The sequence below is a fragment of the Lissotriton vulgaris genome, chromosome 2_1, assembly GCF_964263255.1.
Source record: "Lissotriton vulgaris chromosome 2_1, aLisVul1.2, whole genome shotgun sequence".
In the NCBI taxonomy this organism is placed as follows: domain Eukaryota; kingdom Metazoa; phylum Chordata; class Amphibia; order Caudata; family Salamandridae; genus Lissotriton; species Lissotriton vulgaris.
This window is the reverse complement of record NC_141687.1, coordinates 812,639,694-812,656,855: the sequence shown is the minus strand read 5'-3', so window position 1 is coordinate 812,656,855 and position 17,162 is coordinate 812,639,694. Positions and strand designations below refer to the sequence as shown.

Sequence of the window (17,162 nt, the reverse complement as noted above, 5' to 3'; positions counted from 1 at the left end):
ATCTATACACTCAAACAAGTTATCTTTGCTACAACCACTAAATCAAAAACACAAAGCTAACACACCAAGCTTAATAGCAACCTCAAAGAATGTGTATTCCATGACAATCAGTCAGCGATATCAGCTATTACCTTAAGGAGCCAAAAAAGGATGAGAAAATAAGCTAGTTCTTCATAGAAACAAAACCAGACAATATACAAAACGCATCCAACATGTAGAGCAGCGAGAGATTATAGGGGCGGTGTGGATGTCAAAGACATGGCCATAGCTACAGCACCAAAACAGGCAGAATAAAATATGAAAGGCACCGTCGCAACCAGCTAAGTGGGCGGAAACTTGGCAAGAGCATAGCTCTTATCTATACTACTATTATAAAGAGAGAACTTGCACCTTTTGGCCAGGTAAACTCGGGAACCACAGCGCCAATCTACACACCCGATAAATCTATGAAAATGTCAGGGTGTGTAGATGGACATAGGCTATATAAATTTTAAAAAAAAGTAAATTAAAAAAATTACGTTTGTAAACAAAGTAGTCCCCTGTAAGTAGCGCCGGCCGGGACCTAGCGCTTGCCGCGACGCGAAGTGCGTGATGACGACAAGGAGGAGGGCGGTGCAGTGACGAGCGGCTGTGCAGGGAGGAGCGGCGGCACAGGTAAGGAAAGGGAAAGTGAGACTGATGCAGGGGGAGGAAAGAAGGAGGCAGCAGTAAATGAAAATGTCAGGGAGGGAGGGGGGTACGAGTGAGTCCGGGAGGGGGGCGCGAGTGAGTCGGGCGGGAGGGAGTCGGTGCGGGAGGGGGTCGGGGCGTTTGTACTGCCCCCAGCCCCTTTCTGCCCCAGGCAACACTGGGGCGGGCTGCTAGTTTATTTATAAAGTTTTATATAGCGCGAACTTGATCCCGAAGGATATCAGAGCGCTTTACAATTTGATGCCAAGGAAGGTAACCGATCACAAGAATCAAATGGGGAATCTAAAAGGCATTGAATCATATAGTGCATACATAACAGATCCTTTATAAACCTGGGGTATCAAAGAATGGCCTAGACGATGAAACAATGACAACAGGAACATATACAATAATAATAATAAACAGGATTAATAACCAATACTGTAGTATGTCCTATGCGATTCGAGCTGATAATCGTCCCTCATGTTAAGATAAGAACTTATTCATGAGGAATCTTTTTGCTTCCAGTTTGAAAGCAAACTTGGACGAGATTCTATGAATTTCCGGTGGAAGAGAGTTCCAAATTTTTGGTGCAGAGCCAGAGAAGGCTCGTTTGCATGTTCACTTTTTCTCTGCTTTCAAGTGATTGTTGGATAAACAGAAAGACAGCTTGAGAAGGAGGGAGGGAGAATACATCAAAGGATAACTGTGTAATACAGTACAATATTGCATCTAGAAGTTCTGGTGAGATTACATACCACTAAGCTTTTTGGTATGTGGTTTATTAACATCACCAGAACCATGAGATGGCAATATAAGACCATATTACATGTGTTGCCTCTTGCAATTTTTTTACTATTACAAATTTATTTTGGGATAGTCACCTTTAAAGTGCTGCTTACTTCAAAATGCAACAAATTTGACGGTGACCTCAATCAAAAATGTTTAGGTTTGTGTTTCGTTTCATTAACAAAATGCTAATAAATGAAGGAACAGTTGCAAAGGCCAGTGGACTTATGCGATCCTGTGGCAGAAGCGTTTACCTCATAAACACTGATGTACTGCATTTCCCCCAGAATCATCATATTTCGACAAACAATGTAGTTGATATAGCTAACGAGTGAAACTACTACCAGAGAATGTGAAAGATATTTTGTCTTATCTTGCTCTATAATTTAGATACCCATGCTGCATAGTAATATTCCTCTATTGAATCAATATAGTAATAGCCCGACAAGTTAAAGCTCTGAAGAACCCAATATTTCACAGGGAACTATAAAATATTTTCAATATTTAACGGTTCTCTTTAAACAACAGCATCATGTGGAATACAGCACTCGAACAAGTAAAATAAATATATACGTGTGTGTGCGTATGTGGGCCAGTGAGCCCTGAAACGCGGTGGCAATATTAATCTTAAAACGGATGAAAATCGGCAGGCTGCACAAACAGAGCTGGAAGGCTGGGAATGGTTGTGTGCTCTCCCAAGCTCCAGGGCATTTGCTAAAACATATATATATATATATATATATATATATATATATATATATATATATATATATATATATATATATATATATATATATATATATATATATACACACACACACACACACACACACACACACACACACACACACACACACACACACACACATAAATAAATAAATAAAAATTAAAGTAAAGTTATAAAAGGCCGTTTTAAACAAAATCACTGAAATTCACCAGTTATAGTTATCTGAAGTAACTAGAACTTGTGCCCCAAGGTTACGATAACTCAATCCTCCACAATGCAAAGTTTTGACAACGTCATTGCAAACGTTGCAGTGATTATCAATGAGGTCATAGAACATGTCATGAGTGATGTAATTTTATGGGTACTCAGCTGAGCATGGCGAGGACGCAAGTTATAGTTACCCTAGGGAACAAAGTGTTTCATTTTTTTTTTTTTAAAGAAGCGCAGAACCTCTACGAATTTCAATTTAAAAAATGTATTTGGATCCAGGTGGGGTCCCTATGAGACTCCACCACCAGGCCTATAGGTGCTCATGGTATCCCTACCGTGCTTCTTTGTGCCTTTTATTTTTTTCTTAGGACCTGCGTCAGAGTCCAGAGTCTTAAGATGGCTGTCGCCAAATCGATGTTGATGGGGTGGTAGCCAATGAGATCTCAGATTGAGATTTGTCGGATCAGCCCAGCCTCCATTCCGTGAAATGCACACTTTTTTTGCTAATTAATTTCTCAACATCTACTGTATGGATTTACACCAAATTACAAAAAAGAATCGCTCAACCAAGATCTAGCTTTCGGCCAAATATTGGTGTAAATCCATTCAGCGGTTTTGTCTGTAGCTGGGTTTAAATTGCCTAATGAAAAATGAAGGGGGAAAACGAGTTTTGGAACACCCCATTACTTACACAGAAGCCCCCCTACACACCAACACATACACTAGCTACTGCCATTGGGCAGTGTGGGGGGGGGCAATGAAGGGGAAACGGCCACTACAACCAGCCTGTTTCCACGCACAACTTAACCACGCATGCATTACAACGCATGCATGGTTATGACAGCCTGTACCACCCATAACTTTACTACGAAATACATAGTAAAGGCATTTGTGGTAAAGGCTACAAATAAAAAAGGGGGTGCCCCCCCCCCCCAAAAGCATGAAAAGAAACGCACCTGCTGCAGTTTCTATGTGGAGGCAATCCGTGTCGTTAGAGGGAACGGAAAGACACTTCCGTTTCCTCTTAACGACGTGCGACGTCAACAGGAAGAAGAATGAGAAGAGCCGACGTCGAGAGGTAATGGGAATATTAGGTCAAAGAAAGAAAAAAAAGGGGTCCGATTTAAGAGTTAAGGGCGGGGGAGGGGTATTTGTAAGAAGGGTTTAGGGGTGGGGGAATAACCTTTAGTATGCCCTTACCACGCCAGAATTTACAACGAAATCGTTGTAAAAGTATGCGTGGTAAAGGAATATTCGTGGTAAAGTTATGCGTGGGAAAGGCATTCCATTCTAACGCATGCGTGGAAAAGGCAAGCGTTACAACGGAATGCGCATTAACATTATACAACCGGCAATGGCTTGCTGCAGCCTCAAATCATAAATGGTGATAAGCAGTGTAGGAAGCTGGCTCTTTATATAGTGGACCATAACGAGATACACTGTGTTAGGAGTCCAGACACACCCCAATTGGTTTACAGAGGAACAAAGGATGTCCCAAATGCTCTCCTTTGTGGTAGTGTGGGCGAGCCGTTAGGGGTATCAGAGGGTAGTGCTAAGCATTTGTTGCACTCACAGAGACAAATTAGAAACATAATCAAGAATAAATCCATGGCCAATTTTGAAAAAGAAGCCATAATTTTATATACATTGTGATACCAAGAACTTTGTTATCAAGTAAGTACTTTTTGTTAAATTTTGAATTTTGCAGGTAAGTAAAACAGTCACTTCAATGTGCCTTTACATACAATGCTTTCCTATGGAGGAAAAAGGCATAGATAGCATACCGAATAGTTTCTTACCTGTCGGTGTAGTTTTGCAGCTTGAAGATCTTTCTGGATTTACTATGCTGTGCATATTCCGCAATCTGGTGGTTGGGTCTGGAATCGTAGTCTTTTTCCTCTTTTTTTTTTTTCCGTAGCCCAGGTGGGCGTTGACGTCCCACCTTTTGGTGTACCTTCGGTGACGTTGGCATGCTTCCAGCGGAAGCTACTTCCCTTGGGCGCCATCTTCAGATTCTTTTTTCCGTCTCTTTTTCTCTTTTGTGGTTGTAGTGAATCCATGGTTATGTATGTTAATCCTCTTTTTTTTTTTTACGTAATTCTTTCCACGTATCTTGAAAGCTTCAACTTTCTTTCCTTTTCTATGCGTTTCCACCTTATTTTCCAGCCTCAACTTTCTGGCGGAGGCGGGTGGGTTCGCAAGTGAATCCAGAAAGATCTTCAAGCTGCAAAACTACACCGACAGGTAAGGAACTATTTGTTTTGCAGCGTGAATCTTTCTGGATTCACTATGCTGTGCATGGATTTTGTAGCGGTTTTTGTTACTTTTGTGGCGGTTGGGTGAAAGATGAGCGTTGGTTGTTGAAAATATGTTGAAGCACCTTTTGTCCTACTTGTGCTTCCTTGTTCATTTGAACATCCACGCAATAGTGCTTAGTGAACGTGTGCACTGAAGCCCATGTTGCCGCCAGGCATATGTCCTGAATTGGTTTGTTGGCTAGAAAGGCAATTGTTGCTCCTTTCTTCCTGGTCGAGTGGGCCTGTGCCCCACCTGTTAGCTCCTGGCCCGCTTGCTTGTGGCAGAATTGTATAGTCTGTGCGATCCATCGAGCTATGGTGTTTTTTGTCACTGGTTTACCCATGTAACTTTGCGAAGGATACGAAGAACTGTTTTGTCTTCCTGTGTCCTGTCGTCCTTTCAATGTAGTGCATCACTGCCCTTCTTGCGTCTAGAGTGTGGAGTGCTCTCTCAGCGCTTGCAGTGGGGTTTTGGAAGAAGCTAGGGATCTGAATACTTTGATTCATGTGGAACCTTGACACCACCTTCGGCATGAAGTGCGGGTCCGTTCTCATTACGACCCTGTCACTGTGTATCTTGATGTAGGGTTCCTGTAGTGTTAGAGCCTGCAGTTCGCTCACTCTCCGTAGCGATGCGATTGCTACCAGAAAAGCTGTTTTCATAGTCAGCATTTGCAGTGATGCTTTGTGGATAGGTTCGAAAGGTGCTTTCATGAGCTCTGTCAGTACTACATTCAGGTTCCAAGCCGGCGGCGGCATTCTTTTTGGTGGCGCTATTCTTTTAGCCCCAACCAAGAATCTTTTTACGACTTGAGATGTGAAGGAGCTTCTCCCCATTTCTCCTCTTGTGTATGCCACAATCGCTGCCAGGTGTACCCTTAGCGAGGATGAGCTTAGTTTAGCCTTTATTAGGTGTGTGAGGTACCTTAGCACAGTAGATTCCCTGGTCAGTTTTCTGTGTAGTTTTTTCTTGCAACACCACTGAGTGAATCTTTTCCATTTTTCCCCATAGTATTTGCGTGTGCTGAGCCTTCTTGCCTCTCGCAGCACACGCAGGGTGCTCTCTGGTAGTTTTAGATGTGCGAACTCTAAGTCCTCAGGAGCCAAGCTGAGAGGCCGAGGCTCTCTGATTCTGGGTGTAGAACTTCTCCGTTTTCCATGGAGAGTAGGTCTCTTCTTTTTGAGAACTTGTGGGGGGCCCCTGCGCCATCTCCATTATCTGAGAGTACCAGGTCTGCCTGGCCCATTGTGGTGCCACCAGGATCAGCGTCATGTTGCTTGTCATGCATTTGTTGAGAACCCTGGGGATCAGTGGTATCGGGGGAAAAGCGTAGGCAAATGTTTTTGACCAGCTTATCCATAGGGCATTCCCCTGTGATAGTGCCTCTGGTTGCCTGGATGCAAAGTATTGGCATTTTGCATTCCGGCGTGTTGCAAATAGGTCTATTGTCGGAGTGCCCCACCTCCTGAATAGTTTCTCTGTTTCCTGTATATGGAGTTCCCACTCGCGGGATGCTGAAGTCTGCCTGCTGAGCCAATCCGCTTCTACATTGTCCTTCCCTGGCAGGTGTATGGCTAGCAGGTCTATTTTGAGTGGTATTGCCCATCTCCAGATTTCCTGTGCCAAGCTTGACAGGGGGAATGATTGAGTTCCCCTTTGTTTGTTTATGTAAAACATTGTTCTGGTGTTGTCTGTATCAGCACCTTCTGGCTGTACAGGTGTTTCTGGAAGGCCTTGAGTGCTAGCAACACTGTTTTCAGCTCCAGGTAATTGATGTGTCTGACCGCATCTGTAGGGCTCCACAGGCCCCTCACTCTGAGCTCGTTCAAGTGTGCGCCCCATCCCTTCTGGGATGAGTCTGTGGTAATGGTCACTGTTGGGTCCGGTGTTAGTGGTCCCCCTACTGTTATCCTTTCCTTGGTCCACCACATTATTACTTCCTTTACCCTGTGTGTTACAACCACTAGATCCTCCCAACTTCCTGTAGCTTGTGACCATTTCTGTTGTAGCCACTCTTGGAGTGGTCTCATCTGTAGGCGTACATTGGGGACCAGGTGTATGCATGAAGCCATCATCCCCAAGATCTTGCTCACTGTCCTCACTGTCAGAGCTCACCCCTTCTGGTAGTGACGTTTCTCCCTCAGTAGGCTGAGTGTTCTTTTTCGCTGGGTGACATCCTGCATTGGACGGTGTCGATTTGAGCACCCAAGAAGATCTTCATCTGCTCCGTTTCCATTGAGCATTTTCCCCAGTGTATGGAGAATCCGAGGCCTGTTAGCGTTCTCGTGACCTGCTGTGCGTGATCTTTGCATGTCCTGTAAGAGCTTGCCTTTACGAGCCAGTCGTCGAGGTAGGGGTACACGTGTATCCCCTCCCTTCGCAGATGCGCGGCCACTGCCGCGAGGCATTTGGTGAACACCCTTGGTGCGGATTTTAGACCGAAAGCCAGGGTTGTGAATTGGTAGTGATCGTTGTTCACTGTGAACCTTAGCATGTGCTTGTGCTGCATGTTCATGGGGATGTTCAGGTACGCATCCTTGAGGTCTATGGTGGACAAGAAGTCCCCGGCCTTTATCTGTGGGATGACCTCTTGTAGGGACGTCATCTTGAATTTTTGTGTCTTTACATATTTGTTTAGGAACCGTAGGTCCAGGATGGGTCTTAGGCTTTCGTCCACTTTTGGTACCAGGAAGTAGTTTGAGTACACTCCTCTGTTCCGTTCTTTGAATGGGACCGTTTCTACGGCCTCTTTGAGGAGTAGTTCTTGAGCTTCCTTTTGGAGAAAATCGCAGCTCTGTTCCCGAGTGCTCTCTTCTCTTTGGCTTTCTGTTGGGTGGATTCTTTAGCAGCTCTATGCAGTATCCGAACTGCATGATGTTCAGTATCCACTTGTCTGTGGTGATTTTTCTCCACTCCTGGAGAAAAAAAATCTTAGCCTGCCTCCTACTGGAGTTACATGTTCTTTTGTGTCTTGTCCGTGTAGCCATCTCCTCCTTGTTTTACCGTGCTCTTCCCCCGGAGGGTTCGAGTGGGTGAGCACCTTTTCTCGTGTGCAGTCACTTAGAGGGGGGTTGTTCACCGCCTCTCCTTCTCTGTCCTAGTCAGTTTCCTCTTGATCGAAAGGACTGGCGCCTGTTCTGGTAGTTCCAGTTTTGCCTCTGCTGGCCCTGGTGACCTTGGTGGTCACTCTGTTGTCCCTGGTGGAACGCCTGGTGTGATTCTCTTGCTGGTTTCCACCTCTGCCGTTCGGCCTCCGCGTAGGAGTGCCCCTTCTCATCCCCCTGAATTGCAGGGCCCCCATGGACCTTGCCGTCTCGTTGTCCTTCAGTTGTGTGAGCTTCTCATCAACTGGCGCTCCGAACAGTGTTTCACCATTGAAGGGTGTGTTCAGGATGTTGTTCTGAACCTCAGCTTTGAAGCCTGAGATCCTGAGCCATGCTTGCCTTCTCTCTGTGATGCCTATAGCCATCAGTCTGCTGGATGTTTCAGCCCCATCCACGGCTGTCTTCAGGCACGAGTTCGCAATGCTTCTCCCTTCTTCCGCAAGGTGTGATGCCCTCTCGCGGTATTGTTCCGGGAGGTGCTTGAGCATTGCCCCATCTCATCCCAATGTTGGTATTGATGTCTGTTCGGGAGGGCGTTTGAGTTCGCCATCCGCCAGTGCGTTGCGGCGTTTCTCTCCATTTTCCTGCCCGTTAGGTCCATCCTCCTGCTTTCCTTGTCAGGTGGAGGCCCAGATGTTGGGACGTTGGCCCTTCTTCTGGCCGTCGCAGCGATTATTGAATCTGCTGTGACGGACCCCTTGATGTAAGCCGGGTCTTGGGAGGAGAATTTGTATTTCTTTTCCATCCTCGGCGTTACTGATCTGCATGTAGCCGGGTCCTTGAAGGCTTCCTTCCCCTGGTCTGTGATACTCTTCAGCATCGGAAGGAATTGGCTTCTTGTCTGTGTGGGGAGCAATGTTTCCAGCAGGAAATCTGCTTTTGGCTTCTCCTCCTCTAGCTTAACCCCATAAGCTGCTGCTGCCTTCCCGAAGACCTCGTTGTATGCCCCGATGTCGTCCAGTGGCGAAGGCCTCGAAGGATAGGTCTCCACAGCCTCCTCAGGGTTTTCGGCCTCGATGTCCTGCCAATCCTGGTCTTGGGCCGTTGAGGAACCGGAGCCGTAGCTTGACTGCTGATCCCCGTAATCACCTTCTGTATAATAGAGGTCCTCTTCCTCTTCGTGCTCCAAGAGCTCCGGAGTTATCGGCGGCTCTTCGACGTCGAACTCCTCGTGCTCTTGCACCTCAGCGACGGACGTTGACGGCCTCGAGGGGATCTTCTAACTTCTCATTCTTTCGTCGAAGTCTTTCTTTATCTGGAGGATGTTCTCCATTTCGGCCTCGAGCCTTTCTCAGTATCTCCGCAGCCTGGTAGTCGTCGAGCGTTTCGGCTGCTCTTTGGCGGCGGCGAAGCTTTCTTCAGCTCCTTTTCCTTCGAAGTCCAAGACCCTTTTTCGGGGGCTTGCTTCGACGACCTTTGCTTTTCGCCGGTCTTCGGCCTCCGGGAGTCCTTCTCGAAGGATCAGCTGGGCTCTTTTTCGGAGGATGCAGCTTCGGCCGTCGAACTTTTCGGCGCCGGTGCTCCTTTCGAGGCTTTGGACTCTGCCTTTCGAGAGTCTGCCTATGGCTTTTGAGGCCCTGTGGGAGTTTTCGGGGTCATAGACTCTCCTACCTGGTCAGGCGTTTTCTTATCGGTCTCTACGACCGTGAAGTCATCTGGACCTTCGGCGAGGTTGTCCTAGTCGTCGGTGGAGAGGCCCAGTTCGTAAAGCGTCGGGGCCTGGCCCTTGCCCTGCATCGTGTGATGAGCTATCCTCTGCTTCTCTCGAACTCTGAGCGTCTTCGGCTTGAAGACGGAGCAGGCGTTACAGTCTCTGCTTTCGTGTTCGATAGGCAGGCAGAGGTTGCAGACCGGGTGCTGGTCCTTCTGCGCGAACTTTTGGTGGCAGTTTTTGCAGAATTTAAATGGAGTCTTGTACATCCCTGCGCTCAGGGGGGCCCCCTGTGTGCGCATTCCTTCAAGGACGTCGAAGATCTCCATGTTCTTCTCTTTCTTTGTCGTCTCCTCTCTGATGGTCTTCTCCCAATTTTTTCCGGTCTTCACCGTCGAATAGTAGTTGTATTTCCTCCTTTTTTCCTCCAAAACTTCTGGAGCTTCACGCGACGATCCAGATCCAACGGCGGAAAAAAGAATCTGAAGATGGCGCCCAAGGGTGGTAGCTTCCGCCGGAAGCATGCCGACGTCACCGAAGGTACACCAAAAGGTGGGAGGTCGCGCCCACCTGGGCTACGAAAAAAAAAAAAAAAAAAAGACTACGATTCCGGACCCAACCACCAGATTGCTGAATATGCACAGCATAGTGAATCCAGAAAGATTCACACTGCAAAAAGGTATTTACGGTCAGTTTCGGGAGGTCTCCTTCCAGACTTGGGGATTGTAGGGGGCCAAGGTCCAAAGTACTACCAGCAGTTATTTGTTACCTGCCCTGGGGAATTCAGTTGCACAGGTGCTGGTCGGGTTAATAGCTGTCCGTGCTACACCGGTAAAAGGAGGGGGACCACCTAGAATCAGGCTGTAGAGAGGGGTTTGGGGCACAAGTCTGTGAGCTCTCAATGGGGAGCTTGGCTCATAAGGATCTGGGGCACAAGGGAGCATAGTCGGTTCGTCTGTAGCCAGTCTTGGGCGCTCGGGTGCAGAGTGAAAAGGTCGACTGGGCTCTATGCGTACTAGGGTCTTGGGGTCATCAGTCTCACCGGTTGAGGGTGCAAAAAATAGGACTGCTGGGCCACTCTGGAACTGGGCCACTCTGGAACTGGGCTCTCTGAGGTGCAGATGTCCCTAGATGATAGCGCAGTCTCAGTGTCGGAGTCCGGACTGGAATCTTACGCTCTTTGTTTTTTGCAATGGTCTGGTATCCCGGGTTTGGTCCTGTCCCTGGGTATTGGTTCTGTGGTCCTAGTGTCCTCTCACCTGGTGGGGGGACAAATCTGACCTTCAGGAGCACACGGACCTCCTCCGGGGGGCTGTGGCATCAGGCTGGCCTGTGAGCGGCAACTTGAACCAGACTTTGCTCTTCGGTGCCTGCCGCTGCAGGGGAGTAGCTCCTCTACTTCAAGAGAGATTACTTTGCAAAGGGCTGGCAGTCTCCCGGGGTTCTTGGAAGCTCTTCCAGCTGCAGGATGAGTAGCTCGTCACATCTGCAGATACTTGGTGCAGGCAGGCTTTAGCACCAAAAATCACAGTCTTCTGTTCTCACTTTTCTTGCAGCTCTTCTTTATCCTCTCTTCTTCATCCGTCGAATCAAAGTTCCTGGTGGGAGGGGTGCTTTCTAAAAACTCAAATTAGGGGCATTACGGGGAGTGACAGGTAGGAGCCATTGAGCTACTTTAGTTTAGGGTTTCTACATCCTCCCTATGGGAAGTGGCCATAACCCTAACCCATTAAGCCTACCTCTTCCAAAACTAAGATGGTGGAATTCTAAATGTTGTGTTCACTTCAGGTAGCTCACCTTAGGGGTGGTACTAGCCTGTGAGGGGAACACGCCGCTTGACTACGGTAGCTAATTTTCCCACCTGTCCTGATGCCAAATGGGCTCTGTGCAGGAGGTAGCATTTGCCCTGTTTGGGGAAGTATTGGGTTGCATATCAAATCAGGCAGACACAGTTGAAGCCCCGTTGCTAGATATGCTGATTATTTAGCCAATCTTCTTGGAGGAGGTGACAACACCTCCGGCTGAAGCAGGCATGCTTTCTGCCCTCGGAGAGCGCAGTCTCTTATCCTGCAGGAGGTTAGAAACTAGTCTGTGGTGGCAGGCTGGTCTGCATCAGTCAGCCGGTACACAGATTTTTAGGGGGCACCTCCAAGGTGCCCTCTGGGAGCACGTATTAATAAATCCATCACTGGCATTAGTGTTGGCTAATTAATCAGATGTTTGATACCAAACCTCTCTAGTTTCAGTGAAGCCATCATATAGTTGGGAAACGCATAAACACCAATGTCCAGCACACGTGCTCAATATGGCTTCCCTGCCCAATTGCAATATTTAAGAATCGACTTTGTCAGCACAGGGGTAGATCTGCTCGGGCAGATATGTCCACACATGTAGTTTAGTGCACCCTGCCTTTGGGCTTTAAGGTCTGCTGTATGGGTGACTTTCCTATTTTGCATGCAGTGCCCGTAAGGATGGCACACAGGAGGTGTGCCAGTCCATGTCTTCATTTTTCTCTGCACCATGACACGCAGACTGCACTAACAGTTTGCATGTGGGTGCTGAGGTGTCCCTTAGTGTGGCATAATACATGCTGCAGCCCTTAGAGACCCTATTTAGCTTCCCTACTCTAGGTACCAAGGTACCATTTACTTAGTACTTACAGGAGGGCTAAAGGTATCGTCAATTGGGGGAACAATTGTACAATTTTAGGGAAAGAGATTTGGCAGTGGAGACCTGGATAGGAATGCAGGGCACTTCTGTCAAAATTGAATCAGAGACCAGGCAAAAAGTGGGGGTGACAATGCCAACAAGCATTTGCAATGCAATAGGTCTCGATTTGGAAAGTTTGAGCTATTGGTCTTGTAAATGACAAATATTTTATTTATGTGTCGGTTTTGAAAATAGCAAAATTAATAGCTTTGTCATTTACAATGCCAATACTTTTAACTTTTGCAAATGTGACACCTATAGCATTTGTAATGCAACAGGTTTTGTATTTACGTGACAGATGTATTGATATTACAAATAACAATGGCTTTTAATTTTTTTAAATAATTAATACTTAAATAAAGCCACTTTCACTCAGTGTGTGCAAGTCGATGGGCCTTGGCATGGGCGGATGATGCCTGTACCAAACACAGCTCCTTGCAGGACTTTACAGTTTACTGTAGATTTTAGCATGGACAACCTACATGAATTTTCTAATAAAGTTCAGCAGCGCTGAAATCTGACAAGTTTCAGTGCCCAGCATGCTCACATCGAACATACAAGGTTGCAAAGTCAATTAAATGAGTTAAAGGTTATATTGCCTAGTAATAATTACATAGAACATGCTCTATAAAATGCAAAATTAATACAGCTAACAAGTATGTAAAACTCATTCATATCACTGGTAAGGAGGATTGCCTGTGTGTTGTCATATTGTCATCGCAAATGAGCACCAGCAGGGACTGGTTGGCATTCACCTAAAGTCCTGAGCCCCTTTGTATAGCTCTAGGAGATGAAGGCAGCATGGCCCATCAGATGTGGGTTAGCCAACTAGAGAAGGATATCGTCCATGTAGAGAGCAATTCTATCATCTGTGGAGCTCTCCCATCCCCACCATTGCAGTTGGGCATCGCACCTCACCAGAGGGTAAGGGGTTCAATGCAGGGGGTATGGTAGCATTCCAGGGGGTAACCAGCTGGAACAGAGGTCTTCCCCATTTGCAACTCAGATATGGTTTCCTGGATTTCCTCCACAGAGATTGGTTCATCCAAATCTGTGCATTCCACAGAGAGAAGTCGCAGGAGAGGTATGTCCTCTAGGAGGCGTATGCTCCGTTTACGTGATGGGCGCAGGAGAGTCGCATACAGAATTTGGTAATACGCAGCAAATGTTGCCACTGTGTTCATTGAGGCAGATTGGAGGGCACCTGTTTGGTCAAGGTTCTCGGGGATTATCCTAGTGGCGGTGTCTCTAGTGGCCAGTCAGAAGAGGAGCTTACTGGATTTGTACAAGCTTTATTACACCCCTTGTGCAGAGGCCCTCCAGCACTGCCGGGCTTCCTACAGGTCTTTTTGTCAGAGAGGGGACCAAGCATGCGTTAACTGGCGCTGCATGGTCTTGGAGGCATTGGCGCTCAAAAGTGGTGATGCGGGCCTTCAGGTCCGTCACTGGTCCATTAAGGTGTGCTGTATGTATCCATTAACATAACATAACATGTATTTGTAAAGTGCATGCTCACCCAGAAGGGTATTGTGGCTCTGAAAGAACTAGTTACTTACCTGTACACTATGGTTCTCCAGTATTATCTTTCATAGATTCACATGCTTGTATCTTCCCCGTCGTCATGGTGGGAGTCTCCCGGTAAATAATAATCATAGCAGTAGAAGAAAAAACTGCCTGAAACCATAGAGTAGAGAAACCAGAGGGTAACCTCTCCTCCTCATTATGTGGCCCAAACTACAGCCAATCAGCAACCAGCCCCAGCCTACACCATTCCCAGCAGAGCCACCATACCTCAGATTTCCTACCGCCCAAGAGTGAGCTATACAGGAAAACCAGAGATAAAAGGCGGTCTACCTAAAGGAAACGGGGAGGCGGGCGGGCGCATGTGAATCTATGAAAGATAATACTGGAGAACCATAGTGTACAGGTAAGTAACTAGTTCTTTCTCCAGTATTCAATCTTTCATAGATTCACATGCTTGTATCAGATTAGATAGCAGTTCCTGTAGTTAGAGCGTTTCTAGGCTAGACCCCTTTCCTATCTCGGGGCTGTGTGCCATAAATTGCTTCTATTAAAAAAGAACTTTCCACAATACCAGGGCATGATCAATTAAACATTGTCATCATAATTATTTACGCAAAGAGAAAAGCATATTATACAGTCAAAAGAAATTTGCAGAATACAATTCATAAACATGTACCTTATTTAAAGAGATGTCGCAGGACTGCCTGTCCCACTGCTGCATCTGCTTTCCATTCCGTGTCCAGACAGTAATGCTTGGTGAATGTATGAGCAGTCGACCAGGTTGCTGCTCTACATATGTCTGGAAGGGGTACTCCTGCTAGCAATGCAGAAGACGTCGCCATTTTCCGTGTATCATGGGCACGGACTTTCCTGTCGAGAGGTCTTCCTGCTTTCTCATGACAGAAGCAAATAGCGGAAGCAATCCATCTGGATATGGAGGAACGTGAAAGGGCCAGCCCTTTTCTGACCCCTGAGTAAGCAACAAACAGTTGGTTTGATTTGCGAAAGCTTTTTGTCTTTTCAATGTAAAATTTTAGGCATCTGCCGATATCCAAAGTATGTAAAGCTTTTTCAGCCGCCGTGGATGGGTTCTTAAAATATGTCGGCAGGATGACAGGTTCGTTCAGATGAAAATAAGAAGGTATTTTAGGCACAAATTTAGGGTTGGTTCTTAGCATCACCTTATCCGGATTGAATTGAATGAAGGGATCCAATATAGAAAAAGCTTGTATCGCGCTCACTCTTCTGGCAGACGTGAGCGCCAACAGCAAAGCCACCTTCCATGACAAGAATTGTAATTCTGATTTGTGTATGGGTTCGAAGGGAGCTTTCATCAGCTGCGACAATACTGTGTTAAGCTGCCATGAAGGTGGAGGATGCTTGACAGGAGGAAACTTCCTGAACAGCCCTTTCAAGAATTCCTTGATTAGCCTGTTAGACCACAAGGAAGGGCATCCTGGTGATCTTCTATACCTGGAAATTGCAGCTAGATGGACTTTTATAGATGAGTGCGCCAGTCCTGATCTGGCTAAATGCAGTAAATACGGAGGCATTTGCTCAGCCGAGGACGTTAAGGGATGCAGTGCCTTAGTCACGCACCAACTACAGAATCGCTTCCATTTTGCTACATATGTCCTGTTGGTAGACAGTGCCACAGAACTTTGCAGTATTTCACGACATTCTGGTGTGATATCTAGGGACCGGAATTCGTGCTCAAAAGGTTCCAAGCAGACAATCTTAGCGAGGTCAGTTGCGGATGAAGTACTTGGCCTCTGTTCATGGAAATCAGATCTCTGGTTATCGGGAGCTGTATTCTCGGTTCTACCGACAACTGCAGAAGCTCCGTATACCAGAACTGCCTCGGCCATGCCGGGGCTATCAGTATTATCTGGCAAGGTTCTGCTCTCATTTTTCTTAGTAGTCTGGGAATTAAGGGAAAAGGAGGGAAGGCATATGCAAACATCCCTGTCCATCTGAGGTGAAGAGCGTTCCCCCTCGAATCTTGTTGAGGGAATCTGCTGGCATAATGACTGCATTTTTTGTTGCTCTGAGTCGCAAACAGGTCCAGACCTGGTTTGCCCCACACTTTGAAAATCCGATTCAGCTGGATCTGGTTGATTTCCCACTCGTGGCAAATGTCGGATGACCTGCTTAACCGATCCGCTTTTGTGTTGTCCACTCCCGGAACATGTTCTACTTGCAGCGATATTTTCTGACACAATAGCCATTTCCAGATTCTTTGTGCCAGAATCGACAAGGGTTTTGATCTCGTTCCACCCTGTTTGCGCAGGTAAAACATTGTTGTTGTGCTGTCTGTCCGCACCAAAACCGATGAACCTTGGATCCTGGGAAGGAAAGCCTGGAGGCCCAGAAAGACTGCTTCCAATTCCAAGAGGTTGATGTGACGTTTCGCCTCTTGAGGAGACCAAAGGCCCTGAATTTCTAGGTCTTGCAGATGAGCCCCCCAACCTCGCAATGAAGCGTCTGACGTCATGACGTAGCTTGGTGATTGTGGTTCGAATGTGAGGCCCTTTGTTAGGTTGCTCCTGATACCCCACCATGACATTGCCCGCTTGATCTGATTTGTTATGACCAGCTTGTCGTCGAAGGAACCCTGGGCTTGGACCCACTGCTTGTCCAGGGCTTCCTGTAACGGTCTCATTTGCAACCGGCAGTTGGGGATCAGCGGAATGCAAGAGGACATCATTCCCAGTAATGATTTGAATATCCTGATGGAAGTGAACTTTTTTGCTGCTAGGGATGCAGTCAGATTTAAGATTTTCGTTATCCTTTCCTCTGAAGGGTAAGCTTTCAATTCTTGTGTTTTCAAGATTGCTCCCAAGAACTGTAGAACGCAAGTCGGGACAAAGGATGACTTGTCCTTGTTTATCCGAAGACCTAGACCTTGGAAGAGATCCATGCTCATTTGTAGAGATCTTCGCGTTGCTTGGAACGATGGTCCTTTTATCAACCAGTCGTCCAAGTATGGGAACACCTGTAGACCTTGTTTTCTTAAGTGCGCCGCTATAGGGGCCATGCATTTTGTGAAAACTCTGGGGGCGGATTTCAGTCCGAAAGGTAAAACTCTGAACTGGTAATGGCGCCCCTCCACCATGAATCGAAGATATTTTTTGTGCTTTTCGTGTATCGGAATGTGGAAGTATGCTTCCAGCAGGTCTAGAGAGACCATGTAGTCTCCTTTGCGAAGCAGTAGCAGAATTTCCTGCAAGGATAGCATACGGAAAGAAATCTTTTTTATGTTTGTGTTCATATCTCTGAGGTCCAGCACCTGTCTCCATTTCGATGACTGCTTTTTCCTTATAAGGAAGAAGTGCGAATAAAAACCTGTTCCCCGCTGGTTTGGTGGTACCTCCTCTATCGCTCCTTTCAGAATGAGTGATAAGACCTCTGCTTTGAGAGCCGTTAGGAGTTGATGAACTCTGCAGAGTGGTGGACGATTTGGAGGTTTTTGCGAGAATTC

General features: G+C 46.7%; 1 protein-coding gene across 2 annotated transcripts in view; it reads right to left on the bottom strand.

Moving 5' to 3' along the window:
• Positions 1 to 17,162, bottom strand: part of RBM45 (RNA binding motif protein 45) — a 453,234-nt gene that overhangs the window by 112,979 nt on the left and 323,093 nt on the right. The gene's annotated exons all lie outside the window — the stretch shown is intronic.